The sequence below is a fragment of the Oryx dammah genome, unplaced genomic scaffold (assembly GCF_014754425.2).
Source record: "Oryx dammah isolate SB20612 unplaced genomic scaffold, SCBI_Odam_1.1 HiC_scaffold_25, whole genome shotgun sequence".
NCBI classification, from domain to species: domain Eukaryota; kingdom Metazoa; phylum Chordata; class Mammalia; order Artiodactyla; family Bovidae; genus Oryx; species Oryx dammah.
In genome coordinates, this window is record NW_024070209.1 from 74,429,598 (window position 1) to 74,438,658 (window position 9,061).

A 9,061-nucleotide genomic window follows, 5' to 3' on the forward strand; every position below is an offset into this window, starting at 1 on the left:
TCAGTTCAGTCATTCAGTCGTGTCCGACTCTTTGAGACCCTATGAATTGCAGCACACCAGGCCTCCCTGTCCATCACCAACTCCCAGAGTTTACCCAAACTCATGTCCATCAGGTCGGTGATGCCATCCAGCCATCTCATCCTCTGTCGTCCCCTTCTCCTCCTGCCCCCAATCTTTCCCAGCATCAGGGTCTTTTCCAATGAGTCAACTCGTCGCATGAGATGGCCAAAGTACTGGAGTTTCAGCTTTAGCATCAGTCCTTCCAAAGAACACCCAGGACTGATGTCCTTTAGATTGGACTGGTTGGATCTCCTTGCAATCCAAGGGACTCTCAAAGAGTCTTCTCCAACACCACAGTGCAAAAGCATCAATTCTTCGGTGCTCTTTCTTCACAGTCCCACTCTCACATCCATACATGACCACTGGAAAAACCATAGCCTTGACTAGACGGACCTTTGTTGGCAAAGTTATGTCTCTGCTTTTGAATATGCTATCTAGGTTGGTCATAACTTTCCTTCCAAGGAGTAAGCGTCTTCCAAAATAAAGTCTGACACTGTTTCCACTGTTTCCCCATCTATTTCCCATGAAGTGATGGGACCAGATGCCATGATCTTCGTTTTCTGAATGGTGAGCTTTAAGCCAACTTTTTCACTCTCCTCTTCCACTTTCATCAAGAGGCTTTTTAGTTCCTCTTCACTTTCTGCCATAAGGGTGGTGTCATCTGCATATCTGAGGTTATTGATATTTCTCCTGGCAATCTTGATTCCAGCTTGTGCTTCTTTCAGCCCAGCATTTCTCATGATGTACTCTGTGTATAAGTTAAATAAGCAGGGTGACAATATACAGCCTTGATGTATTCCTTTTCCTGTTTGGAACCAGTCTGTTGTTCCATGTCCACTTCTAACTGTTGCTTCCTGGCCTGCATACAGATTTCTCAAGAGGCAGGTCAGGTGGTCTGGTATTCCCATCTCTTTCAGAATTTTCCACAGTTTGTTGTGATCCACACAGTCAAAGGCTTAGGCATAGTCAATAAAGCAGAAATAGATGTTTTTCTGGAACTCTCTTGCTTTTTTGATGATCCAGCAGATGTTGGCAATTTGATCTCTGGTTCCTCTACCTTTTCTAAAACCAGCTTGAAGTTCATGGTTCATGTAGTGTTGAAGCCTGGCTTGGAGAATTTTGAGCATTACTTTACTAGCGTGTGAGATGAATGCAATTGTGCAGTAGATTGAGCATTCTTTGGCATTGCCTTTCTTTGGGATTGGAATGAAAACTGACCTTTTCCAGTCCTGTGGCCACTGCTGAGTTTTCCAAATTTGCTGGCATACTGAGTGCAGTGTTTTCACAGCATCATCTTTTAGGATTTGAAATAGCTCAACTGGAATTCCATCACCTCCACCAGCTTTGTTCATAGTGATGCTTACTAAGGCCCACTTGACTTCACATTCCAGGGTATCTGGGTCTGAGGTGAGTGATCCCACCATCGTGATTATCTGGGTCATGAAGATCTTTTTTGTACAGTTCTGTGTATTCTTGCCACCTCTTCTTAATATCTTCTGTTTCTGTTAGGTCCATACAATTTCAGTCCTTTATTGAGCCCATCTTTGTATGAAATGTTCCCTTGGTATCTCTAATTTTCTTGAAGAGATCTCTAGTCTTTTCCTATTCTATTGTTTTCCTCTATTTCTTTGCATTGATCGCTGAGGAAGGCTTTCTTATCTCTCCTTGCTATCCTTTGGAACTCCGCATTCAAATGGGTATATATTTTCTTTTCTTCTTTGCTTTTCTCTTCTATTCTTTCCCAGCTATTTGTAAGCCCTCCTCAGACAGCCATTTTGCTTTTTTACATTTCTTTTTCTTGGGGATGGTCTTGATCCCTGTCTCCTGTACAATGTCACGAACCTCTGTCCATAGTTCATCAGTCACTCTATCTATCAGATCTAGTCCCTTAGATCTACTTCTCACTTCCACTGTATAATCATATGGATTTGATTTAGGTCATATCTGAATGGTCTAGTGGTTTTCCCCACTTTCTTCCATTTAAGTCTTAATTTGGCAATAAGGAGTTCATGATCTGAGCCACAGTCAGCTCCCAGTCTTGTTTTTGTTGACTATATAGAGCTTCTCCATCCTTGGGTGCAAAGAATATAATCAATCTGATTTAGGTGTTGGCCATCTGGTAATGTCCATGTGTAGAGTCTTCTCTTGTGTTGTTAGAAGAGGGTGTTTGCTATGACCAGTGCGTTTTCTTGACAAAACTCTATTAGCCTTTGCCCTGCTTTTTCTGTACTCCAAGGCCACATTTGCCTGTTACTCCAGGTGTTTCTTGACTTCCTACTTTTGCATTCCAGTCCCCTATAATGAAAAGGACATCTTTTTTGGGTGTTACTTCTAAAAGGTCTTGTAGGTATTCAAAGAACTGTTCAACTTCAGCTTCTTCAGCATTATTGGTCAGGGGCATAGACCTGGATTACTCTGATATTGAATGGTTTGCCTTGGAAACAAACAGAGATCATTCTGTTGTTTTTGAGATTGCATCTAAGTACTGCATTTCAGGCTCTTTTGTGCATTTTAGGTTTACAGAAAAATTCAGTGTGTAATGCAGAGTTTCCTTACACCCCCTTTCCTCCCCACCACTTCACCATTTCTCCATTATTAACATTTTATATTACTGTGGTATATTTGTTACAATTTATGGGCAAACACTGACATTATTAGCTAAAGCTCATAGTTTGCATTAGGGCATTGCACTTTCTATGAGTTTTGAGAAGTATGTAATGTGTGTGTATATATATATATATATAATGACATGTATCCATCATTGCATATTATTAAGACTAACTTCAGTGCCCTAAAAATCTTTTGTGCTCTACCTGTTCATTCCTTGCTCTCTGTCTGGACAACTGCTGATATTTGGAGTGATAGCTTTGAAAATGGAGGGAAGGGTCCCTGAGCCAAGGAATGCAAGCTGTTCCTAGAAGCTGGAAAAGACAAGGAAAACAGACTTTTTTACAGAGCTCCAGGAATTAACATGTATCTATTCACACCTCAGTTTTGGCTCATAAGATCCATTTAGATCTTCTGATCTCCAGAACTGAAAAATAACAGATTTGCATTGTCCTAAGTCCCATCACATCATGGGAAATAGATGGGGAAACAGTGGAAACGGTGTCAGACTTTATTTTTGGGGGCTCCAAAATCACTGCAAATGGTGACTGCAGCCATGAAATTAAAAGACGCTTACTCCTTGGAAGAAAAGTTATGACCAACCTAGATAGTATATTCAAAAGCAAAGACGTTAACTTTGCCGACTAAGGTCCGTCTAGTCAGGGCTATGGTTTTTCCTGTGGTCATGTATGGATGTGAGAGTTGGACTGTGAAGAAGGCTGAGCGCCAAAGAATTGATGCTTTTGAACTGTGGTGTTGGAGAAGACTCTTGAGAGTCCCTTGGACTGCAAGGAGATCCAATCAGTCCATTCTGAAGGAGATCAGCCCTGGAATTTCTTTGGAAGGAATGATGCTAAAGCTGAAACTTCAGGACTTTGGCCACCTCATGCAAAGAGTTGACTCATTGGAAAAGACTCTGATGCTGGGGGGGATTGGGGGCAGGAGGAGAAGGGGACAACAGAGGATGAGATGGCTGGATGGCATCACGGACTCGATGGACGTGAGTCTGAGTGAACTCCGGGAGTTGGTCATGGACAGGGAGGCCTGGTGTGCTGCGATTCATGGGGTCGCAAAGAGTGGGACATGACTGAGCAACTGAACTGAACTGAACTGAAGCCACTTAACCTGAAGTAATGTTTAATAGCAGCGATAGGAAACTGATGCAGTTCCCTATGTGTACCATGGCAAATAGATGTGGAAACAATGGAAACAATGAGACTTTCTTTTGGGGGGCTCCAGAATCACTGCAGATAGTGACTGCAGTGATGAAATTAAAAGACACTTGCTCCTTGGAAGAAAAGTTATGACCAACCTAGAGAGCATATTCAAAAGCAGAGACATTACTTTGCGACAAAGGTCCATCTAATCAAAGCTATGATTTTTCCAGTAGTCATGTATGGATGTGAGAGTTGGACCATAAAGAAAGCTGAATGCCAAAGAACTGATGCTTTTGAAATGTGGTGTTGGAGAAGACTCTTGAGAATCCCTTGGACTGCAAGGAGATCTAACCAGTCCATCCTAAAAGAAATCAGTCCTGAATATTCATTGGAAGGACTGATGCTGAAGCTGAAGCTCCAATACTTTGGCCACCAGATGGGAAGAAGTGACTCATTGGAAAAGACCCTGATGCTGGGAAAAATTAAAGACAGGAAGCGAAGGGGGTGACAGAGGATGAGATGGTTGGATGGCATCACCGACTCGATGGACATGAGTTTGAGCAAGCTCTAGGAGTTAGTTATGGACAGGGAGGCCTGGTGTGCCTCAGTCCGTGGGGTTGCAAAGAGGTGGACACGACTGAACTGAACTATCTGTACCACCCAGAGGCCAGTCTAGGAGGACCTTGGGTTGTTCACCATAGCTGTATAGGCTTTGCTCAGCTGATCCCGGTCAGTTCTATGCACGTGCAGCTCTGGATTTCATACAGTAATTTAAAGGGCCTCGTTCTCTACTCCCTATTCTTTGTGACCTAGCCCCCTCTTCTGGTTGTCTGGGTAGAAAGGGAAAAAATATTCAAGGTTACACCTGTTTTCACTGCTACCGCTACCATGAGGAGGCCGATTCATTACTGAGGCTCATCTGGATTTGGGTCTGGAGGGTGTACAGAGAGCATTTTTCTTCTCAGATTCTGACTGCCTTCAAGCGTAGGCTGGGGGATGTAGGTGATAGAAGGCAAACCACGGTACTCACCACGACGTGGGAGAGTGTACACTTCTAACATGATATCCGCCCTCTTTCTGAGTCATTTCACATCCTTTGTGAGTTTTTCTGATTTTTGGTCTACATTGTTCTTTCATTCTTCTATTATAGTTTTTGTCCTCTGGCTTGTTTTGAAATAGTGAAGTTTTCATGTAATTTGTAGGCATGTTTTGGTGGAGGGCTTTTATTGCCTGTAAGGGTAGCTTTCTTGTTTTAAAGTTGTTTTTTTTTATCCTTGGAATGTATTTATGTGAGATTTTTCCTCAATCTTTTTGTTCTTATATATATATGTTACTTTTCTTGAATTTTTACAGGGAAGCCTGAATTTTACAGTTCTAGAGCTCTCTCTTCTATTATTTTTGTGAAGTGTTTAAGTATATGACTGGTTCCTTTGTGAATTCCCCTTACTTTGTTCCTGTCTCCTGCTTTTATCTGGATTTCTGTTTTGTCCCTATGCTGTTCAGTTTAGATTCCATCCCTAATAGTTTTGTCTTAGTACGGGGCTTGGTCCTGAAATGGGGCATTGGCTGATTCATTCTGAGAATTTGCACAAGGCTCAGAACCCTTGCACTCACGTGGGAACTGCAGGACCCAAGACTCCTCGGTGGCAGGCGCTCTCGGTGCCCGCACCCCCCCTCCCCCCCCCCCCAGTCCCACACCACCACGAGCTTTTCTTTTAGTGAGCGCTCGTGGGGATTTTCACTTTCATTAGGTGTCGGTGACTGTCCTCTCCTTTCGTCCTCACACATGCACCACAGTCTCATAGCTGTTAGTGGTTTGATCCTCCTCACTTGGGATTTGGAGTTCTGGAGATTCTTTTTTACTTAGTTTTGTTTTAGATGTTATCCCCTGAGTCTTTGAAGGTTTCACCCTGGCTTCTCTGTTTTTAATGTTCAATTCAGGAAGATTTAAAAAACCGTGCTGTCACTTGCCACTATCCTCTGTGTTAGTTACTGTGATGTAAAGTTATACTCTTTTGATAAGAATGAGGAGTTCTGAATAAGAGATTTGAGGGAGAGAAGTGAAGGTTTAGAAGTCGCTGATGAAAAGAGGAAAGGGAGCTCTTCAGGAGCCGGTGAGAATAAGGTGAGGGCCCAGGTGAGGGTAGGGGCCGTGTATTAGCAGTGGCGCCAGCCTACGTGAATGCAGGCTTTCCCCAGCTTTGTAGGTATCACCCCAGATGAAGCCTCAGAGGAGGCTGATAGTTGGATGGAGACTGTAATTAGGCTTGTTTGTCCAACTGAAGGACCAGAATATTAGGGGGCTGAGATGACTTCGCAGAGAGGAATTCCATTCCTGGGTATGAATGCAAATGAAACCAGAGTGAGGTTACTAAATTGGGAGACAATGGAAATGATCTATGGACTTAATGTCTGTAATGAATCTAAAGAGAAATACAGTGGGAGGAGCTATGTGAATGTACTAAAGGGAGACTTTTGTCAAGGCACAGGGTTTAAGATTTCTTAGGTAGAATAAGTAAGTGTTAGTTGCTCAGTCATGCCCGACTCTTTGCAACCCCATGGACTACAGCCCACCAGGCTCCCGTGTCCATGAGATTTTCCAGGCAAGGATACTGGAATGAGTTGCCATTTCCTTCTCCAGGGGATCTTCCCAACCCAGGGATCAAACCTAGGTCTCCTGCACTGCAGGCAGATTCTTTACCAACTTAGCTACAAGGGAATAGGTGTTTTTAAAAAGGTCTAATATCAGGAGTGGTTTAATATATTTGATCCCTAATAAGTTATTGGGCTTCCCAGGTGGCCCTAGTGGTAAGGAACCCTCCTGCCAGTGCAGGAGGCAGAAGAGACATGGGTTCAATCCCTGGGTTGGGAAGATCCCCTGGAGGAGGAAATGGCAACCCACTCCAGTATTCTTGCCTGGAGAATCCCACGGACAGAGGAGCCTGACCGGCTATGCTCTTGAATTTCCAACTTCTTAAACAATGGCAAGTCAGTAACATCACTCCCAAATCATATGTTGTCATAGTAGCTTAAGAGCCACCAGTAAAACCACAGGCTTAAGAGACTCTGGAACTATTAATAAAAACAAAACAAAACAAACACATGAATAGCCTGAGTCATATGTCTGTGGCTATCTATATAGAACTTTCTAATGTTCTCATTATGGCAACAAAGCAAAATTAATTTTGATATGAAATAGCATTATTTCTAAACATTGTGTATAGTTACTTTGTTTATAGCTTAAATTTCTTTAGGAAAGTATTGGAAATAGTTATAAATTTCTATTTTAGCATTTTACTAAGTGCGAAGTATTTTAACAAGATTTTGCAAACAGAATGTTCTTTTAAAAGGAGATGTGACAATCTACAAGTAATATTATACTTAAAATGTTATGAAATAAAGGTTATTTGTGGTGGGAAGTCTCAAATTACTTCATATATTTAGAGGAAACATCAGTAAGCTGTCAGTTCAGTAGTTTACCATGGTTTAGTAAAGACATTTCTTTAATAAGCTTGTTTTAAATGGAGTTTGTAGCAAAGAAAGAAATAATTGCTTATCACACTGTAAAAAATCAGTTTCACTTCTTTGGAATGTTTCTTTACAAATAATTTCCACATTATTTGAACTTAAATATGTATCCACAGAAACAAAAAAGCAAAAGATCTTAAAAAACCTCTTTTTTCTTCCAGATATGTTCAAAATTTTATAACTAGAATTGGATGAAACTTATCTCACTATTAACACAAATGTTAATCTAAACAGATATTAAATAGAATATTTTTATGTTTTAATATAATGAGAATACTTTTGAACTGTGGTGTTGGAGAAGACTCTTGAGAGTCTCTTGGACTACAAGGAGATCTAACCAGTCCATTCTAAAGGGGATCTGTCCTGGGTGTTCATTGGAAGGACTGATGCTAAAGCTGAAGCTCCAATACTTTGGCCACCTCATGCAATGAGTTGACTCATTGGAAAAGATTCTGATGCTGGGAGGGATTGCGGGCAGGAGGGGAAGGGGACAACAGAGGATTAGGTGGCTGGATGGCACCACTGACTCGATGGACATGAGTTTGGGTAAACTCCAGAAGTTGGTGATGGACAGGGAGGCCGGGCGTCCTGCAGTTCATGGGGTCACAAAGAGACACGACTGAGCGACTGAACTGAACTAAATTGAATGAGAATACTAGAATTAAGGTGAAAGTTTTGAATTTTAAATGTTGGTGGGACAAATAATGGATATCTTTATTCTCTGCTGTAGCTTACTCGTTGAGAAGATTGTCAAACTGTTCAAGATTAATAAAGTACAAAATGCCTGAGAGTATTTCCCAGAAATTGTCAGATCACGTTTTTACAACTGTCACTGGATATGAGGGTTGGGTATTTTAGTTGTGCAGAATGATTATTGTGAAATTATTTTCATTTTTTCAGTGTTTTTACAGTGCAGTGTAAGATGCGAAAGTCTTTTTGGAACTTAGAAAATTGCAGTAAAACATTTTACTGTATTCAGAAAAAGGGTTTTCTTGATTTCAAAGAATACTGGTCTCACTCCTACTACCATATAAAGGTATATCAATTTTTCTTAAATATTTTGAGAGTTCTAAACTAGAATTTGCTTTAGAATTTTTCATAATAATTCCTTTGCTTTCTGATGTGCTTCTCTCAAAGATGTACTTCATGTATCTGCTTCAGTAAAATTATAATGACTGTCCCTGTGTTCTTCACATAGAAGTTCTGTCATAAAGAAACCTGTTTAACTTTGTTAAACCCAGCATTTTTCAAATTTATGTAATCTCAGAACCTTGCATATGTTTGTTTATAGCTGCATTATTAATGGTTAAAATGAGGAAGGATAACAAATGCCCATCACTTGATAAATGGTTAAACAAAATATACTTATTTTTATATTCATTATTTGGAATATTATTTGGACATAAAAAGGAATGAAGTACTAGTACCTACCACAACATGGGTGAATCTTGATAACTCATTGGTAAGTGAAAGAAGCCAGAAATAAAAGACCATGTATTATGTGATTTGATTTGTATGAAATGTCCATAATAGGCAAATCCATAGAGACAGAAGGTAGGTTTGTAGTTGCCATGTGCTGGGAGTGGGGGTAACAGAGAGTGATTGCTAATGGATACAGTTTTTTGGCAGGGGGAACAGAGAAAGATTTATTGCCGGACCATGCAAGGAGACAGGTGGCATATGCCCCCAAACCCAACACTCCCAGGCTT